Source organism: Notechis scutatus, chromosome 3 (assembly GCF_049901735.1).
Source record: "Notechis scutatus isolate UNSWTSFEM ecotype Mainland chromosome 3, rNotScu1.2, whole genome shotgun sequence".
In the NCBI taxonomy this organism is placed as follows: Eukaryota; Metazoa; Chordata; class Lepidosauria; order Squamata; family Elapidae; genus Notechis; species Notechis scutatus.
The window spans coordinates 106,459,268-106,480,970 of NC_142011.1; the positions used below are offsets into that span (position 1 = coordinate 106,459,268).

Sequence of the window (21,703 nt, forward strand, 5' to 3'; positions counted from 1 at the left end):
CTCTAGTCTATTTCATTTATACAAATGATTTACAACCCAGTGAGCAATTTGATAATCTGGTCATTGATTTTGGCAAGTTAATAGGAAGCTGAAAACCTGGCTGTAAGGAAGAAAAATTGGGCTTCTGTTCAATAGACTTCTGGTGATCGCTATTTATAACTTGCTAAATGATTTGCTTAGACATGGAAGCCCAGAGTAATATATATTTTAAGATATTTTTTATGATTTTAACATTTACACATTGCCAAGATCCCAGAAGGAGGCTCATGTCTACAGACTAGCAAAGGTTTCCACAGTCCACTCTACAGAATTATCATTTCCTTCCCTTGGGGAAGGACACTCAAAGCAATGCACACAGGAAATAACAGTTTCCAAAGAACTGTGACAAACAGGCAACAAAATTATAGACATTCCCTTTTAAAACCACAACAGAAATGGGCAACTTAAAATCATTAGGACAAAGGTGTTCTCTATAATTAGAAAACATAATAATGTTTGATGCTTCCTAGATTAGGAATGGGAGGAAAGTAAGAACATAATAAAAATTGATAACGTGATCCTTGGAATGGGGAAAAGAAATAGACAAAAGAAATAGGTTAATCTTTCTGTCTTGCTCCAATTACTAGAGATCCTCCAGCAAGGCTGAATAGTTGGATATTCAGGATAGATAACAGCAATGTGAGTGACTTCAAAAGGAAGTGAGACAATTGCACTGAAGAGCAGGATTCTATTATAAGCACTAGTTATAGCATGTGAATGGAACACTCATGGAAGGTGCCATTGTGATCACGGCCTTCTGGTGCATTTCTAAAGGCAATGAGTTCAAGGGAGTGCTAGTGTAATCCAATTTCTTGTTGTCATACTTAGCTTAGTTTCAGCTGAATTATACTTTCCCATGCCCTTGCTTTCAAAGGTTAGACAGGTTTCAAGAGCAGCTTGAAAGTTGCATTCAAGCCCAATTTTACGCAAGTGGAACTAATTTGCATTATTAACACAGTAATACAAAAATTGGAATGGATTAACCCTTTGCAATAACCAGGGGTGGGGTTCAAATTTCTTAACAACTGTTTCTGTGGGTGTGGCCTCATTTGTGGGTGTGGCTTGGTGGTCATCTGACTGGATGGGTGTGGCGTGTATGTAATGGGGCCAGACAATGTCGCAGTTTGTTGGTTCTCCAAACTGCACAGAATCGTAACAACCGGTTCTATAGAACTGGTCCGAACTGGTAGAATCCCACCCCTGGCAATAACTGTGCAGCCCTCAAAGATGCATAAATGCAGTCTATAAAAATTGCATACAAACTTTGAAACAAAATACAATTTTAATATAAAATTGTATGCACCTTTTTTTAAATGATATTTCTGTGGTGCATTTTTCCCTATCTCCTTTTAATCACTCAGGTGGAAATAAAATAAAAAAGTGAAGGGAAAAAATAGGCATCTCTCATGATCAAAACCCTTAATTCTACTGTTCTATAATAGTGGCAGATCAGCTTTTATACTTTCAAGGAAAAAATAATGCAAGTACAGGGCAGAGATGGTATTCAGCAGGTTCTGACCAGTTCTGGAGAACCGGTAGTGGAAATTTTGAGTAGTTCGGAGAACCGGCAAATACCAACTCTGTGTCAGCTTTAAAATTCAGCTGTCATATTTCATGGAAGGTGGGGTGGAGGAGTTGAAAAGTTCAAGGTTATTCTGTATGTCGTATTAAGAAATTCCAGTTGCAGTTAATTGGTTCTCGTGATTTATGAAGTTTAGAAGTGGGAGGAGAGAAGGGAGGAGAGAAGGTGGATTCTGTGTAACGCGCGAAAATAATTTCACTTTGGGAAATTGACTTTGACATGCCAGATCTGTTTCTAAATAAATCAATTGGAGAGAAAATATCTCAGAGTGATTGATATCATGGATACTTTCTGGATGCCTAACACTCTGACTAGAGATTTTACAGTATCCTCCCCCTGCCACGCCCACCAAGTCACGCCCACAGAACTGGTAGTAAAAACAAAGTGAATCCCACCATTGGTAGAGGGGGAATGCTTGATGTTTATTATATAACACTGGCATTATAGAAACTATATTTTCCAAGCTGAAATGTATTTGCAACATACCCTGAATATAAGGAAATAAATTATCATTGATGGATGCAAGGAAGGAAGTTGTTGTAATTACATCAGTCAAGGAGAAATTATGGCAGGGGCAATTTTGAAATCAGATGTAATGTTGCATGTGCAAAAGAACCCCTCCAACTTTTCCTCACTTCAGATTCCTCTAGCACCATTGTTTACTGTCTGCAGATGGAAATGCTATATAGGCCATTCCTGTCACAGGTGATTAGGCTTCATAATAAGAGCTGACGTGTGCTACATCTCAGAGCGATTGTCACAAATGTGAAGTTAATAATTTCAGCATGGTAGAATCATTACAGCCCAAACCGCACCAGATCCATAGCATCCTAATCATTCTTTCTTTTAAAAAGCAAATATTGTGATATAACACACACTGAACAGTTGAATTCGGTGTAGAATTTAGTGATTGTAGTGAAATTGTTATTTATATAGCAATTAGACACTGCATTCCCTTGGGTTTTCTCCTCATACAAGCACCCTTTCAGTCAAAATATCCCATTTCATGGCAAACAGTGCTTTCTTCTATTTTCTCTAACCCTATGTAGTTTAAGACTGAGGGAAAATGCATAATGGGCACTAGCATCCATTGCCCTAGATCACATCTGAGTACATTTTTCCTAGAAGCATCTTGTATATTCAGATAGACTTGTTTATGCTGTAAAAGGACATGAAACAAGTCACTGTTTTTAACTCATTCTTCACAAAAGTAGCATAAGGAAGAGGGTTGTTGCTTTGTGTGTGTGATTTCATTTCTTTATAAATTAAACTGAATTGTGTGTTTTTTTATTGAGCTTAATTTGTAAAGAATTAAAACCTCTTTTTAAAATAACCCATCTGTATTTGAAATTGTTTCTCCTGCTCTCTCTCAAATCAATTTTCCCTGAGATTGAAATCTAAGATATTATGACTATTGAGGACCAGAGCACAGGACAAATGTTTCAGCTGCTCAATAGATGTGATACGCAGTAAATGCATCGTGGTCCAATTTACCATCAGTTTTACCAGACCCAGTCATGTTCTTCCTCCTCCTCTTCACAATGTGCTGTTGTGGTTCACTGGCAGCCAGTGCAGACAGCAGCGGAATTGGACAGTGAAGAAGAAAAAGGACCAAGCAGGGAGTCTGGAGAGGACTTGAACAAGGGTCCTGTGTCTAATTCAGGGATGGAGCCAGGACCATCTGGGAGTGGGGTACTGCCTTCGGAGCCTTTGGAGTCTGGCAGCAGTAAAGCAGAGGACCCGGGAGAGCCTGTTCCCAGTGTGTGTGTGTGTGTGTGTGTGTGTGTGTGTGCACAGAGCTGCTAGAAGGTGAGAGCAGCTGAAACAGAAGGGGCGACTCGGGTGTAAGATTGGCAGGTGATTGCCCCTCCCATAAGGGATAAAAGTCAGACCTCAACGACAAAAGCTTTGCAGGAAGCAAAGTAGTTCGATAGCTTCCGAGTCCTCCTTGAAACTCTGTGTACTCTGGTTGGTTTTTTCTGGTACTTCGGTTGGTTTCTGTTATAATTAATTGGATACTTCTGTTTTTGGGCAATACTCCATAGCCCTGAAAGGCATGTGCTTATCTTGGGGAACTGTTTATAATTAGTTCTGTCTGGGAATGAAAGTAATTCCCAGTGTTGCAATAAAAGGTTTTGCTTTTAAAACAAGTTTGATATTAATTATGTTTGATGAAGCCTGGGTCAGAACACATGCTACATATGTAGACTATTTGAGAGCAGCCAGCTAGCACCTCAAAGGTGCAATGTTACTCTCAGAACTGCATGGCTGGTGCTAACATTCATTGGGCACCTCATTAACAGCACACTTCAGCATTTTAGACTGTTGAATGCAATTCTATGGCTGAGTGTCCTGGAGCTCTACCCCAACTGGGGATAAAGGAAGGTGGTTAACTCTTTGTACATCAGCGCTGAAGGCTCCCAATTTCCACAGTGAAGTAATTCCTTCCAAAATCCAAATGTGAACCTACAACCGCAACTGAGACAAAAAATTCTGTGGCTAAGTGTGACATTTGTTAAATGAGTTTTGACCTTTCTTGCCACCGTTGTTAAGTGAATCGCTGTGATTGTTAAATTAATAACATGGTTGTAAAGTGAATCTTTGCTTGCCAGAAGGTGGCAAAAGGTGATCATGTGGCCCTGGGACAGTGCAACCATTATAAATATGAACCAATTGCCAAGTGTTTGACTATGGAGATGCCACAACCATCGTAACAGTGGTGGAATTCAAATTTTCTTACTACTGGTTCTGTGGGTGTGGCTTGGTAGGTGTGGCATGGCTTGGTGGGTGTGACTTGGTGGGCGTGGCAGGGGAAGGATACTGTAAAATCTCTATTCCCTCCCCATTCCTGGTGGAAGGTTACCACCGGTTATCCGAACTACTCAAAATTTCCACTACCAGTTCTCCAGAACTTGTCAGAACCTGCTGAATACCACCTCTGCATCGTAAGTATGAAAAACAGCCATAACTCACTTTTTCAGTGCCATTATAACTTTAAATGGTCACTAAATGAACTGTTGTAAGTCAAGGGTTACCTGTAATATGTGCATTTCATAAAATACTGTTATTAGATTATTTGGAGGAGTGCAGGAACTATAGCAGACAGAAAAGTGGGATTAATTCTTTTTCCTGTGATAGACTGTCTCCAATCCCCAGAAGTTGCTATTAGCCCCAAAGCTATGGGGTGCTGGTATTAAAAAATAAACAAGTGGAATTTGCTTCAGTCAAGCTAGTTGATGGGTTCTCACAAATCCCTAAAGAAAACACAAATAACAATCTTCCTGAATATCAATAAATCAGTCATAAAATTATGGAGTGGGCTTATATAAATTTGCTTTTGATTCAAGGCTGTTTTGCAAATATCTAGGAACACTTGGATCTTTTCTGTTTCTGAATACCATTCATGTAATTGCAGGATGGTCTCATTTATTTATTTATTTGATTTGTCAATCACTTAAAAGGTACAGGTATAAGAATAAACATAGCTTTGAATACATGAGATGGATACTTATAAGAAAAATAAAAAGAAACAATAGGACAGGGACGGTAGGCACGATTGGTGCGCTTATGCATGCCCCCTTACCTCTTCTTACACACAAACACACACACATACACAATTTAACCAGTATGACAGCCCATGGTGCTAGAATTATACTTCAAATGCTGCTCCTTGTCTTGCTGTTGTGAACTGAAGCAAACCTAGAATGTTTCTTAAATTATGCCATATGTTATTATGTTATTATTAGATAGAGAAATCTAACAGATGAACTCCCAGATCACAAAAATGTGGATGAAGAATTTGAAATTGCTTAGAAATATTAACATACCATAAAATGATATAAAATAATTCCAAATAGTAGGGGAGATCTATTACTCATACAGATAAGAAAATGCAAATAGTAAAATAAAGATACAGTACTTGACACTTAATACTTATACAATGCTTGAAAATATTCAGATCCCTTAATTATGTTATCATTCCACACAACCATCCTGCAATGCAGGTTAATGTGTTCATTTTGCAGATAATATTTGAACTGGGGAAAATCCTTTTTTATTAAGTAGAGCTACCTAGTAACTGGATTTACATTTACATTTTTCAACCATCAGTATATATCAGCTCAGGAACAAATGATTTATGCAGTACACTTCAGATTATAGACTAGACCTGTTGAAATTATTTCTGTTCTCAGAATTCCCTGAATATTTGGCTCAATCAGAAACCACCTATTAAGCTCTGAAATGTTTGCTTTCAGTAAAACTGAATGGTAAGTCTGATGCCTTCAGATCTTTTCTTTTTTGTAAACTGAATTGTATTCCTGAGGTACCCTACTATATTTGATATCCTGATGAAATAGAAAGAACAGGTTGTAGAAATAAAAAAATAAATACACTTTCACCTATTCTAATCATTATCATTCTGCTATTCCTACTAGCTGTATTCTTCTAGCTCAAAGAATTGAGAACAGAGTTGCCCACTTCCAAGAAAGCTTTCAAGAAGAGACTGGACTGCCATATGTTAGAAATGGCGTAGGGTCCCCTGCTTGGGCAGGGGGTTGAACCAACAGGGGTGTCAAACTCCCAGCGTCACAATATCATCACATAATGTATCACAACATTTTTCCCCTTTGCTAAAATGGGGGTAGGCGTGGCCAGCACATGATGCATCTGGCCCATGAGCCACGGGTTTGACATCCCTGATCTACAAGGTCCCTTTCAACTCTGTTCTGTTATAATTCTGTTATAATCAGGAAAAGGTGGTCCCTCAAATAACTCTTTTTTTTTTTGCACAGCTCAACTCTGATGCACCAGCAACATATCTTGCCATCCTTCTGCTCTCTGCTTAAATTTGCCTGTGAGGAAATGAGAAGAAATGTGGTCCAAGAATAAAGGGCTCACTTATATTTAAGTGCGCAACCCTTTGAAAAGAAGAGTGTGGTCCAAAAAGCTGTTCTTGCTGCCATCCCCTCTTCTTTATGTCTCTCAAGATACAAGAGCCTCTCTGTCTTTTCTTGGTATATTCTAACAGAAGAATTGCTGATCTCTGTCTGCAGTACCACATCTCATGCCTTTAAGAAAATAATGCTTGGCATTCATACAGGGCTTTAACCTATTCAAAGCTCTTTGTGTGCACAATCATATTCCAATTCTTTTGGAAACTTCATGGTGCACACAGTATTATTACCCTCCCATTACAGATAAGAAACCAAGATTGAGAGAAGAGTAGCTGGGCTAAGGCCATCCAATATATCCATGGAGATTTGAATCAGACATTTCCTGATTCATAACAAAGACCTGTAAATACACCACTGCCTGCACCAGCTCTCATACAGCTGTGAGTTGTTTTCAGATGCTGCAAGTTCCAATCCCTTTGTCTGTTAATATATTATTTCTCTCTTTTCAGGCTAATAGGAGTCAGCAGGGGTGGAGCAGCAGATATTAGAGGGCAGAAAAACCATTTGGTCTTTTTAACCCTGATGTTTAATACAGGATTGGTCCCTGTGGATTGTGTCTCCATGCCTTGTCTTCTCCAGATCTAAAGATTTAAGCCACAGGTCTCTAGCTGTTTCCCAAGGGAGCTAATTCTATGCTCTAGTGATTTGGATTGCTATAAAATTATTCCTGATAGCCATTTTATGCATTTTCTTTCCTTAACTTTAGCCTATTAGGGTTGGGTCTTTTCAGTGTTCTGTTTTCCACCCTCCAGCTTAGCTTCTTGCTACTGTAATTTAGTTTTCTTCTATTGAAATCAAAGAACATAATGGCAGTATTTAGGTTTGAGGCTTCTGCTCTCTCTCTTTATCTATGTTTAATCTCCCTGGGGTTTTGCTCTTTATAAATCTTGTATTTCATGTGTGCCTAGATACATTGCCTGACTTGCCATAGCAAGAAACCCATCTGTTTTTCTAAATATAGATTTCAAATATTTCTGGCATCCCATTCAATGCTGCTTAGTCACTTGAGAATACAGTGGAGAAAATAAGGGTAACAAACACTGGCCCTTTTCCCTCCGGGATATGTCCATCTCTGGCACAGGAGGCTTGCAAAGCTAAACAGAATAAAAAAGGCTATGTGAAATTCAGCAGATGGGTAGTAAACTGCCAGACAATTCCCTAGCAGCTAGAAGAGAATCAGTTAGGAGAAAGGAGGGGATTCTCCTTTCTCCAGGCAGGGTATGATTCTGAGATAGGCACACAGAAGCGATAGAAGGAGGGCATAGAATTCAACTCTGCTTCCTTTTTTTTTTTTTAATCCTCCGTTTCTCTGATAAAAAGAATCTCAAGGAGTTTTTGACTAGAAATTCAGGGTTGGGGTCTTCAAGGAAGATTTCTCTTGCATCGGCAAGGAACTATTTTCCTGTAATTAGCTGAAAACAAGGCTCAGCTTGCACTGCTGCTTCCTATTGATTCTAATTGGCAAATTAGCAATGATGAGACTCTGATCTGTACTCTCAACAGCCTTTCTAAATCACTTCCCACCAATAGATGTTTTAAACCAGCTTTTTGAGTGATTCCATGCATACCAAGGGCCTATTTATTTCCTCTTATACAGCTTGTGCTTATTTCCATAAGGGCTGCCCTGTTGTTCAGCCAATATTCAAGGTACTTATCAAAGCCAAGCAAATAATATTTTATAGGTAAGTTTGGTTTGAAGCTGATATGGAAGTTGCACTTAGAATTCGGCATTGAAAATTCTACTGATTAAGCAAGATGTAACTGCATCATATCTAGCTTAATCACAATGATCAGCACATTCACTTCAAAAACTTAGATGCTCTAAGAAGAAGAGGGCAGGGTGCAAGTTGGATTAATTAGAGATGAAGAGGTTAAAACATTCTGTGTCCACGTGTCAATCTGACTTGAGCAGTGATTGGCAAAGCAAGTTATACAGGTAATCCTCAACTTGCAACCATTTATTTAGTGACCATTCAGGGTTACAACGGGGGGTGGGGTGAGAGAGAAAGAGAGTTCTGAATGTTTTTCAAATTTTACAACAATTGCAGCATCCCCATAGTCAAATGATTAAAATTTGGATGCTTGACAATTGGCATGTTTTTATGATGGTTGCAAAGTCCTGGGGTTACTTAACAACAGAAATTTTGGGCTCAATTGTGGTCATAAATCAAGGACTATTTGTATAACTATAGTATAAAGATTTATCTGTAGGAAACATATTGCATAGGCTCTTCCTATCAAAAAGATACTAGTTATACTGTTCATGCAAGCCTATCGAGAAAAGAAGTGACCTCAGGCTGGTAATTTGATAGGCAAGAACAAGCAGCGTAATAGACAAGAGGGGACAAAAAGTAAATATTTAATTCTATAATTACACCCTACTGCCCTTTAATGATCGGTAAGTCAAGAGCAGCTAAAGATTTACTGTTATTGGATCATTCCTCCAATAAAATATATGGCACGGATGATTACCTGTAAAGTGCTTAGCAGCTTATGATCCCAATATTTGTAAGTATACCTCTTTCTATGCCGACCAGTGAATGTGTTACAATCTTTGGATTATCCTTATTCAGGGGCCATCAGGTTATGTGGTAAATTTTGTTTACATAAAGGAGGACATCATTTCTTTAGAAATATCCTTAGTTTAAAATATTCTTCCTAATAAAGCTTAATTACCTCAAATAAGAATTTTTTTTCAACACAAGGCCAAGAAATTCTTATCTGATCAAAATTATTTTTACTGCCTCTTCAGTTGTATTGTTTTGTTGTTTCTCAATTTTATGTTATGTGAAGAACTTTTGGCCTGAGACCTCTTAGAATAACAGCTAGAATTAGAATAAAGGGCAAACTTTAGAAATACTTAGATAAAAATAATCAATTTGCTTTCCAAAAATGTGACCAAATTACAGATTTAAGAAGCATTGACAGAAAGGATTACTTAATCCTTGTCCACCTTCCACTTGTCCACTATAATAGCCCTCTCACTCCCCCTTGGGTAGAGATATGAACTCCCCAGAGTGGGAGCTAGAATGTAAAAAAAAAGCTCTCTGTAATTTTACAAAATAAAAGTTTATGGTTTTTGTTTTATTTAAATGCGGCAGTAGTTAAAGTTCAAAAAATTAATTTAGGTGTCTTCATGCCAGATTCTTGGTTCTCCACATTTTGCTTTTTTTGAAAATCTCTGTAGCAGTCTCATACAGTTGCAGGCAAAATGCACAATATATAGTATTTTTGTTTTACTAAAATAACTTTTTTTTCCTGATTGGGCAAAAATAAAGAAAAATGAAATTATTAGAGTTCAACCACTTACAGTTCCAATTAAGCAGTACAAGTATAATTATTGTCTAAATTATACTCTGTAATTTTATATATCAGATATACTTTAATAAGCAAACCTAATTATACAATATACTTTTTATAAAATCACAAAATAATTTTATATTTGTAAAGAATGTTCAAAATCAAATATTACCTATGTTCCTCTTTTCTTAAAAATGCATTTTTCCCATTTAAAATAGAAAAGCAACATTTATTTTTGTACAGTTTCAATTATCTGGGAGTTTCGTTTTTCTAGCTGGGTGAGAATTAACAAGGAATAACAAGAAAAAGCTTCCATTTCTTTTCTTTTTACTGAAATTGGTTCTAGGCTTGGGGGATACATTGTGCAAAGATCTGGAGAAATCTGAGAAATCTGGAAGGACAGAGAAGAATAGGACAACCAGGTGGATGTACCTAGTTACACTGGCAATGGGAACACTATTGGAAGACCTGAAATAGATAGTTAGGGATAGATAAAGAGAATCTATCTAGTTGGTCATGACGAGTCAGAAATGACTTAATAGCACAACATCATCAGCAGGGCTGGGATACAGAACTTTACGGTTCCAAAGAGAGGGAGTGTCACCTAGTCATATCTCAAGTTGCTCACCTTTGGAAGGTAGGCAAAGGTAGAACAAGTTTAAAGTCTGCATCTATACTTTACCTGACATTTTTGGCCAAAGAACTTCATTCTCCATTTTCCTATAGAAGCAACAGAGATATAATATAACAAAATGCTAAAACCCATGCTCCTGGGCTTTGCTTTCTATCTTGATCTGTATCTGGCTTAATTTCTTAAAACTGATTTATGTGAAGCAAAATAATTTTTAAAAAAGAACACTGCAGTTTCTTCTTTAAGAAATAAGTGGACAATGAATGACCATGCCTCCAAGACATCTACTTCCTGCTGCTTTAAAGTCAGGAAGAACAAACAGAAGATTAGCAGAACATATCCATGAACACCAATTAACAGGAGACATGGCAAAAAAAATCTGTCACAATATGAACAGACTTAATCATAGTTTCAATTTGAAAACTGTGATCATCTTAGACTAAGTCAAGTCCAGAAACGTTACAGAATTCCTGAACCTTGGCATTCTCACAAATCAGTCATCAATAGTCACATAGACATAAATAACATACTATGGAAAAGAGGCAATCAAGGAATAAAAAAAAAGGAATAAAACAGCTCCCCACCAGCAATCAACACCCAGATGAACATAGATTAATACCAGGTCAACAATAAAGAAGTAAACAATACCCCAATCTAGGAATTGTGAAACAAGCAAAGACTAAAGCCTCTCCCAGCAACACTGCCAGGGCAAGTCACTAGAATATAAAACCATGTTTCATCTACAGAGAAGATTGATGACATATTGACATGATCAGAGAACAAACTTAGTGTAGGCCAATGTTTCTCAACCGTGGCAACTTTAAGATATGTGGACTTCAGCTCCCAGAATTTCCTAGCCAGCATGCATCCATATAATTTATAATTTTATAATTTATAATTTATCAAGATTGAGAAACACTGATATAGAACATATAAAAGAAAGAACACTGGCTACATCAGTATCCTTCAGCTGGAAAACAGGCACACCTCAAAATTCCCATACTGAGCACTTAAGAAATGATAAGGGTGGGTCTGCAAATGCATAAAGTCTTTTATGAGAAAGTTTGTTTTAAAGAAAAACAACACTGAGAGGTTGATTTATCAATATTTATTCAGAAAGGTAAGCGTTTTTTAAAGGCTGGAGACAGATAGCAATCTTATTTATAACACTGAAGGTAATGTGATGCAGCCCATGACTGTATCCTCATCCTCTTTTGTAACATTTATATGCTGTTACATTTTGGAAGCATTGCCTAAAGATCAGAGGGTGGTATTCAGCAGGTTCTGACCAGTTCTGGAGAACCGGTAGCGGAAATTTTGAGGAGTTTGGAGAACCGGCAAATACCAACTCTGACTGGAGATTTTACAGTATTCTTCCCTTGCCACGCCCACCAAGCCACGCCCTCAGAACCAGTAGTAAAAAAAATTGAATCCCACTACTGCTAAAGATGATGGGAAACACTATAAAAAGGATCTGTGCATATTTTCTCATGAGAAACAGTAACCCAAATGAGCAACAATAAATATCACCTGAGTGACAAGACTTAGATGGAATATTTTGTCACCGCATTAAGTTGAATGAAATAATATGTCTCTGTCAATATGATGTAGTCCACATTGTCATGAAATTGATGTTCAGACTGTTCATAATCTGCTAAGTGAAAAGATGAACCTATTACACTCATCCCGAGCTAGTAAACTCAAGTTGTTTTGGACTAAACTCCCATGATTTGATTAAGAAATATGGAACAAAAGCATTTATCATGCCAACTGCAGTTATGATTGTTTAATCAAACATATATGGAAAAGAAAACCTTGAAATCAGTAGAAGCAATTCCAAGGAAAGCTATTATGCTGTGTTGATTATGAGTAATAATTTTATTATGATTTTCTGTGTGAGACAAAACGGCATATAAATGTACATTGTTTTGGAAATATTTCTAGATATGAGTCATGGAACAAAGCAAAAACCTATGTTGTACCCCACTGAGAAGAACAAACTGTGTTATTCTACTTCCATTTTTCTAAATAGAATACAGTGCCTATGTATGACTTTTTTTCCAGCCTAAAGTTATATGTGTGCATCTGTGGCCATTTGTGGTCATGACATAAAAGCCTTTTAAAACCCATTTGACCATGGATCACTCTGATCCTGCTACACTAAACATTATATTGCACTTTGGATTTGAAGGCAACAAGTCTTTTCAGAAAAGATGGGGAAGGGCATCTACATAACAAGTTTCTTCAGCTCTGTAAAACAAATACATTTTAAACATTTATTTATTAAATTTATAAAGTGCTCATCTCAGTCCATGATTCTGAGCAATCACCAAATGGTAAGTAACATAGCTACTAAGCAACAGCACTATCATCCCAATCAATGCAGCTAAGAACACTGGGCCGTATCTAACAAAATGAAATTCAATGTAGAGAAAAGTAAAGTCCTACACTTAGGCAAAAAAACCAAAAGTACACATATAGACTGGGTGAAACCAGGCTCAATAGCAATAACAGTGAGAGGGATCTTGGAGTCTTAGTGGACAACCAGCTAAATATGAGCCAGCAATGTGTAGCAGCAGCAGCCAAAAAAGCCAATGCAATCCTAAATTCTATTAACAGAAGGATACAATCAAGATCAAGGGAAGTACTAATACCACTCTATAAAGCCTTAGTAAGGCCACACATAGAGTACTGCATCCAGTTTTGTCACCACATTATAAAAAAGACATTGAGACTCTAGAAAAAGTACAGAGAAGAGCAACCAGGATGATGAGGGGACCGGAGGATAAAACATACAACGAACGGTTGCAGGAACTGGGCTTGGCTGGTCTAGTAAAGAAAAGGACCAGGGGAGACATGATAGCGGTCTTCCAATATTTGAGGGGCTGCCACAGGGAGGAAGGGCTCAAGCTGTTTTCTAAAGCTCCTGTAGGCCAGACAAGGAATAATGGATGGAAACTGAACAAGGAGAGATTTAACCTGGAAATAAGGAGAAACTTTCTGACAGTGAGAACAATCAACCAATGGAACACCTTGCCCTCGGAAGTTGTGGGAGTGCCATCACTTGAAACTTAAAAAAAAAAAAAGATATAGGCTCATCTGTAGTATCATGGCCCACGATTGAGTTGCAAAACTAGATCTTTAAGGCCTTGAAAAAACCCAGTACGGTTGGGTGAATTACTCAGTCTTGCTAAGATTGAACTGAAGCCTGCTTTTTTCTTCCAGTTCAGGAGTGGGCTGCTGCGGGTTCGCAGGGGTTGGAAGAGCCCCTAGCTAAGATTCCGCATAGTTCAGAGAATCCCCAAATCCCACCTGGCTGGCCCCGCCCATCCTGCCCCTCCCCTCCTGGGAGTCCCCATGCAGCCCATTTTGGATGCAGGTAAGTGCAGGGCACAAGCAGAGGTTCAAGGAGGGTGAAAAATGGGGCTCACGGAAATTCGGGAAGGCCAGAAATAGGCCCATTTCCGGTTTCCAAAGAACCTGCGCAGCCCAGGGAGGCCATTTTCTCCCTCCCAGAGGCTCGAGGAAAGCCTCCGCAGTCTGGGGAGGGCGCCCACCATGGCCACACCCACCCAGCAATTTGGCAGAGAATCCCTTGCTAAAATTTTTGAAGTCCACCCCTGTTCCAGACTACCATAGTCCCCAGTTATTGAGATAAGACTTCTATACCATTATTCAGATGGTTTGAGGTCGAGATATATACCTAGGTATCATCTGTATACTTATGAACACTCAACCCACAACAATGAGACATCAGGTGGCTTCATGTAAATGTTAAACAAGAGATAAGAAATGTCATGCCCCTGGTGGAGACTGACTCTGGGGGAGAGAAGGAACAGCGATAGGGAGTGGAAGTGTGGCTCTGGAGGAGGCTGGGAAAGGGCAGAGGCTGGCTGAGCAGTCAGAGGAGGACCCAGGCCCATCCCCTATCCATCCTAGGGCATGCAGGGAGGAGAGGATAAGGGAGAGATGCGGTTTACTTGGGAGGAGAGGGCCTTGATCCTCGTCATGGGCTGCAGCTGTGACAACTGAATAAGAGTACGGACCTGCATATGGGCGAGCGCTGGAAACAAAGTGTGGAAATATCTCTAGTTATGATTCCTCTCTGAGTTTGGCATGCTTCCCAGTGTATATTATCTATGGACGTCCTCCAGCCCTTATCTTGCCTGGTTTGTGTTGCCTTTTCCCTTCTTCTTATAACTGTTTATGTGGGAGTTTTTTTGGCTTCCGTCAAGAATATTCGGAGCTTGGAAGCAAAGTGAAGAAATAAAAAAGGGGCTTCATCTGTTTTCTGTGACTGTGTTTGTTTGGTATCCCACCCTGGGTCATCACAGAAAGTACTAAGCCCTGCAGCATCCCACATATTAGAGATCATGGTCTGGACCTCTCCTCTCCTCTCCTCTCAACGCTGACTGGAATCAAGAAAGCCAGCGCAACCCCCAAAAGGCCAGATGAATATCATGATTGATGTCCCAAAAGTGCTTTTTCAAAAGGGAACTGGACTTTCTTTGCTTTTTTCCCTTGAAAATGGAAAGATGGTTCTTCAACTTCTTGGATGAGAAGTGAAGCATCTTCAAGGGGGGGGGGGACCCCAAAGAAAGCCCAGTTACCTTTTGAAAAAGCACTTTTGGGACAACAGCTGACAGGTCAAGAAGCACACAGATGGATATGCCACCTCCATCCCTCTCCCATCAGTGGTCATCTAAGAGTGCAATCAATGCTAATTTTGTCCCATAGCTGGGTCTCAATTCTGGTGGAAAGGGGCCCAGAGATTATCCATTTCTTCCAGAGCTCTTGGGAGCTGCTGCACAGCTACCATCTCCACAACATTGCCCCCAAAAGGGATGCATGCAAATGTCCAGCACTACTGAGCCCAGCAAGGGATGGCCTCTTGAGGAGGGGGGGCAGATCACTCTCTTTAAAAGATGGTGGCATCACTCCCTCTTTCAAAGAATTCACCTCTACCAAGATCCAAGGAGACTGTAGCCAATATGGGCACTGATTTAAAACAGAGGCGGCTGAATTAATAGCCACAAGAATCCTATCCACTTTGTCAAGTCCAGCAGGCTCAAACTCCTTCCAGATAACTAAGTAAGATCTTGTACCATAGGACCCCCTATAAATCTAGAGTCAACTTTGCATAAGTCCAATTAACTTTATTGATCAGATGCCCTGCAGATTTTTTAGAATAGCCTTGCAGGTAAACCTATGAGCCACCATCCCCAAAGGAAACATGGGTGCAGAAATACTGGCATTCTGCTATCTTTACCACAACATCGGCCCTTATAGTGGCTTACTCATGTTCAGTCAGATTCATATCTTGGCATTCTTCAGAAGTGCTTTTCATCCATTTCACCCACCCATCTCCTTCCATTCCTCTGTGAGCCAAGGAGAGTTCTAGGATCCTCAGGTGGGGAGAAGCCACTTGGGTATGATCTGATCCAAACCACCCAGGACCCTCTCATTGCAGGTCACTACTGGGGCCAATCAAATTGAACTGCAGACCTCGGAATCTTGTTCTACTGGGATCATGTTGCATCTGTTATGAGGATTTGCTCACATACTCCAAAATAGCTTGCCTTTGAATCTGAAGCACTGCTAGTTCTAATACCCTTAAAACTTCAGAAACAGAGGTGGTACTCAGCAGGTTCTGCCCAGTTCTAGAGAACCGGTAGCGGAAATTTTGAGTAGTTCGGAGAACCAACAAATACCACCTCTGACTGGAGATTTTACAGTATCCTTCCCCTGCCACACCCACCAAGCCGGTAGTAAAAAAAAAAAAAATGAATTCCACCGCTGATCAGAAAGCTATGTTGGCAGGAAATGTTCTGCTCCTATTGATGATCCCTATTCTGCCTGTATTTTTTTTTTCAATGTAGGGTAAACAACAAATATTGCTTCTGCTGTTATATGCATGCATTGAGTTGATCCTTCCAGCTTTCCTACCCCAATCTTCAATCAGTGGGGAAAACATCTGCCAATCATAGCAACATTTACTTCTCATATTGTGGTATATGGGCAAATGTGTGTAGCAGGGAACCATTTGCACACACCTAGAGCTGTCTTGTTTAACAGGATTAACAGGTTTAACAGGATCAGTTTATAGGTGGGACTTTCTCTAATGGTCTCTGCTATCCTAGCAGATCTGACAGGAAGAGTGAGCTCCAGATTTCCTTTTTTATAAACAATTATCATCTTTTTTTTTTAAACAAATTTTATTAATTTTTAAAAGCATACAAAACATACAAGATAAACATAAAACCTTTTTTCTAAAAATTTCTAAAAATTATTTGAAAGTTTTACAACATTAACACATTTCCTTACAATCACATATTTTCCCTTTCTAACTTGCTTTATTTTCTTCTATCTTTCTCTCCATTGTCCTTTTCTAGCCTTTCTCCAAGGTTTTATTAGCTCATTCAAACATAAACACATAAGAACACAAAACATATAAACATAAAAAAAAAACATCTTTTCTGAAAGTTGCTTAATCCCGGGTCAAAACTCTTTGTACAGACACCAACTCAAATTCATATTCATTTTATATGCCATTCCATATCTTATTACCATTTTCAATTTTTTTATATAGCTTCTTCTCTCTTAGATTCTCTTAATTTTATTTTATTTATCTCATCTCAATTCAAATCATAGTATTTAGTATTCTTTGTCTGTTTATCCAGCTATCGATTTATCTTTCTTCTTTAAAAAAAAAAAAAAAAGCTTCTCCTGTACACTAATTGGAGTATGACGCCTTTACCTCTTTCCCCTACAATTATAATACTTAATATAAAATACCTAACTTACATTGGGATTCTATTTGGTACATTCTAAAATTATACAATATTATCAATACCAATACTAATCTATTCATTAATATTCATATTCTTTTATATCATAAACACTTAGCACATTACTTTTCAATTAATTAACATACTTTTGTGGGAGCACCTACTTTCCATAATTATTCCCCCCCACATCACATATTTTAAATCATTATTTCATTAAGATATTCCTGCTTCTCCTACTTCAAATCTCTCCTTTCAAAAAAAAAAAAAATTTCCACTGAAATAACACAATCTAATTAATATTGACATTCATTTGTATCTTTCTCTCCAACTCCTTTATATCTTAACCATTTTATCCATTTTAATTAAATAACATGCCTTTTCGGAATACTTATATTTTCCACAATTATCCCCCCCCACACACACACACATCATATCTCAAATCCTTATTTCATGAAATGTTCCCCTTTTCTTAAGACAAATTTCACTAAGTTATATTAAACATTTTATCACACTTTAAATTACACATTATTTCCAACTTTCTAAAATTATTTCTAAATACAAATTTAAAAAACAATCTTATGTACCTTTAGAATCCCTTTATCAATAAAGTTTACCCATTATCTCTAAAAAACTCTTGTTTCTTTACATCTTGCTCTCTACTATTGAGGCTTCTCGTCCCCTTTCTCCCTTGCTTATTCTTCTCTCTGTCCTCTTTACCCCTTTGCCTCTCCACCTCCCTTTTCTCTGCTTTCCTCCTTTCTGTTGTCTTCTAACATAATATCTCTTTTTCATCTTGTTTTTCTCTTTTTGATTGCTTTTGTAGGTCTTAAAGTCTCTTTTTCCTTTTTCTCTTTCTCCTTTCCTTCCCCAGCCAAAGTCACTTGTTCATCAAAAATGGCTTCTTCTTTATCCCAATCGTCCTGTTGTCCATTCAATTTTACATAAGTGTAGACCGCCATTTCTAAATACTGAAAAAGAGTATCAAAAACGTCCTTCCCTTCTTGCTTTTCTTTTTCATATTTTTGATATAAAAGTTTCAATCTGTCCACAAGTAATGCCATTATAAAGAGAAAAAGTTTTCCCAGACAACCACCCAAGTGCTTTTAATCAGAAATAATTCTCAAAAGTGGTAAAATCACCAAGCAATCCAAGTAGGTTAATTCTTTTAAGCACTTTCTCCTTCACTTTCTCTTTCTGGGATGGAGTTTGATCACAAAGTTCCATTTAATATATATCTTTCAGAAGCCTTGTTAGTATTTATAGCTCTTTAAAAATCCAGGCAGTCTTCTCCTTATTTTCAAATTCTAATCCAATTTTTCCCTCTCCCTTCCCACTCACAGCAAAAAAAAAAAAAAATTTTAAAGTCTTTTTAAAAAAATCATTCAGAAATCCTTATCTCTTCAGTATTTAATTACCTAGATTTTCAGATTTCTCTTGTTATTCCATCCGCTGTCACGTTAGGAAGGAGAGTGAAGAAAAAAAACAAAAACTTTCCCTTTTAGAATTCTGTACGCAGCTTGTAACTCTCTCTGGAAACAATGTAGCAACTTCTCCGTAGCAATTTTCAAGCCCCAGGAAACTTTCTTATCCCTTGGCAACTTTATCCCGGTCCAGAAACAACTCTCACGATTTCCCCGATTTTCTTCCTCCTGCACAATCTTATCCGTTTGCAGGTTTCTTCATGGCGGCCATTGCTGACCACTGCTCCTCCGCCTCGGGAAAAGGGGTTTTTGCTGGTGGGGGAGGGGGTCTGTGACACCCCTTATCCCCTTTCCAGATCCCCCCTGTCTTCAGCTGTCCCTGCAGGGCAGCTATATCCCCCAGATCCAAACGGATCGGGGGAACCTTGGCAGTGAGCTCGGCAGGGATCGCGCTGGATCGCAAATCCCTGCCGCTGCCGAAGCCTCATCTTGTGAGACAAGAAGCAATGCTTTCTTTGTCACAACACCTGCTCTATGGAACACTCACATGCATACTTTTTTCCCCACAAGTCTTGGGTTGAGATAATAGATGAGACCAATATAGCTGTGGCTTTGTGTCAAAGAGTTTTATGGTTCCTTGGTTATTGTACTGATTCATTTTAATTTTGTTTTTGTTTGGTTTATAAAGATTTAATTATATTGCTCATGTTGACTGTTATTAGCCATCCAAAGTTTGTATATTAGATGGCTGGCCATATACATTTTCTAAATAAATAAATGCAAAGGAAGTCTCCATAGTAATATATAAAAAAAAAATATATATATATATATATATATATATATATATATATATATATATATATATATATATATATATATATATATATATATATATATATATATATATATATATATATATAAAAAAAAAAAAAATATATAATATATATATATATATATATATATATATATATATATATATATATATATATATATACAAAGCTGTTGTCCCTAATTATATAAAATACAGGCTATTGCGATTAGCCATATCTGAATGCCAGAACAGGTGAGTTTATGTAGTGTGAGATATAAGTATGTAAACATAATCAGTGTTCTTAGCAGATTGGGCTTTCACCTTTTGCAAGGAGGCATTTATTATCCTCTGGAACCAGACAGTCAGTTTCTTTCCCCTTAATAATAAATCAAGAGGCGAAGGAATTGAACAGTACATATGAAGTAGGTTTACCTTGTCTACATCATTAGAGCTCAACAAATGAAATGGCCAATTGGTCCAAATTATATAATATCCTGAACTGCCCAGAAAGGTCCTTTGGATGGCAAAATAATACAATGGTGATTAAAAGTAACTGCTTTTTGCCTACACCAGCAGCACAAAGTAGTCTTGATAATGAGTTTTAAATAGAGTTTAATCATATTTAATGCAAGTATCTCGCCACTGCCCAATTTATTTCCCTTGACTCGCTCCATAGAATACCAAACAGATAAGACTCTGCTAGGCAGAAGCAATTTTGTAGTGATTTTTGAATGACCAAGGCAGGATTTGCATTGCCAGTCATGCTAACATACCTACAGGTTCCTGTCCTACTTCCCAGATTAAATCAAAGAGAAGTTGGGACAAATGCTATGGATAAAGTTACAAAATCCTGATGATCCCTGGCCATATCTAAACAGTCTGGGATTCTCAGTATTGTTTCTGAGATTACCAGTGTGAGTTCTGCCAGAATTACTGCTGGGGCTTTAGGATGAGCAGAACAGCAAAACTTTTGTTGAACTGGTATATGACTTCTTTGTGTGTGGGGAATCTTCTCAGCAAAGAATATTCTACATTGACCTGATTTAACATGGCTGTAGATGTCTTTCTGGATTGTTTCTTAACCCTACTTTCTAGCTTTCTCTTAAGTCCTGATTTCAATTAGTTGCCATAGCTTCTGGTTCCTGGTCCACTTGAAACCACCACCCACCATCTAAGAGGAGAACTTTCAGTCCTGTAAACATGATCTAGAGAAGAAGGAACATGGAAGGTTTCAGAAGCAGCTGAACAATAAACAAATTGGGTTGTTGGCTTATTTATGGCTAAGATGAGTCCTTCCTATGTTTCTTCCTCTGACCTCAAGCCACTGGAGCCTGCTCCCTCTCTTGTCTGATCATTTCCTAGAGAATATCTCTTCCTCTCTTCCCTCAAGGTCATTTCCATATGCTGTTGAATTCTGTGGATCTAAATCATTAAGACTGTTAAATCTGTGTACTTTTCTTCTTATCAGATGCTGATCAAATCCTAGCTATGGGTGGCTTTTGCTCAACAGCTGTCAGCCAAATAAATGAAATTAACTCATGGAATGAGAAAGAAAACAAAAAAACAAAATTAGAAACTGATGATCAACAATCAGACTTGAGAAGCGGGTCTCACAGATATAATGGTATGTGGGAATGGCCCTGGGAGACCAGGGGAAGAGAGGGTATGGTCAGATAAGCAACAACATGGCCTTAGCTGCATAGGCAGAGCAAGAGGCTCAGTGGGACTGTCTCTAAATTATCAGCCTGAAAAGGTGAGGTTAGGAGAATTGTACTTTCAAACTTGCAAGATTTGCAATAAAGTAGAATAAGATTTTCCTGTTGTACTTCCTATTTGGTCTACCCAGGAGTGGGATTCTACCAGTTCGCACCTATTTGCTAGAACCGGTTGCTAACATTCTAAGCAGTTCAGAGAACCGGTTGTTAGAAGAAATTACTGGCCTAATCCTGTAAGGAAGGCAGGAAGGAAACATTCTGGTGTTGCTTTCAGAAACTGCCTCTCCGTTAACCCTTATTACATTCTTGGCAGGACTAGACTTCCTGTCTCAGGAACTTCTCTGGAGTTTTTTTTCCCTCCTTTGCTGGTACTTTGCTTGTGTGGAGTGACCATTCAAAGTTACAATGGCACTGAAAAAAGTGACTTATAATCGTTTTTCACATTTATGAATATTGCAGCA

The 21,703-nt window shown here is 38.2% G+C and overlaps 1 protein-coding gene across 2 annotated transcripts in view; it reads right to left on the reverse strand.

The window, feature by feature from the left end:
- Positions 1-21,703, reverse strand: part of BRINP2 (BMP/retinoic acid inducible neural specific 2) — a 152,059-nt gene that overhangs the window by 113,515 nt on the left and 16,841 nt on the right. The gene's annotated exons all lie outside the window — the stretch shown is intronic.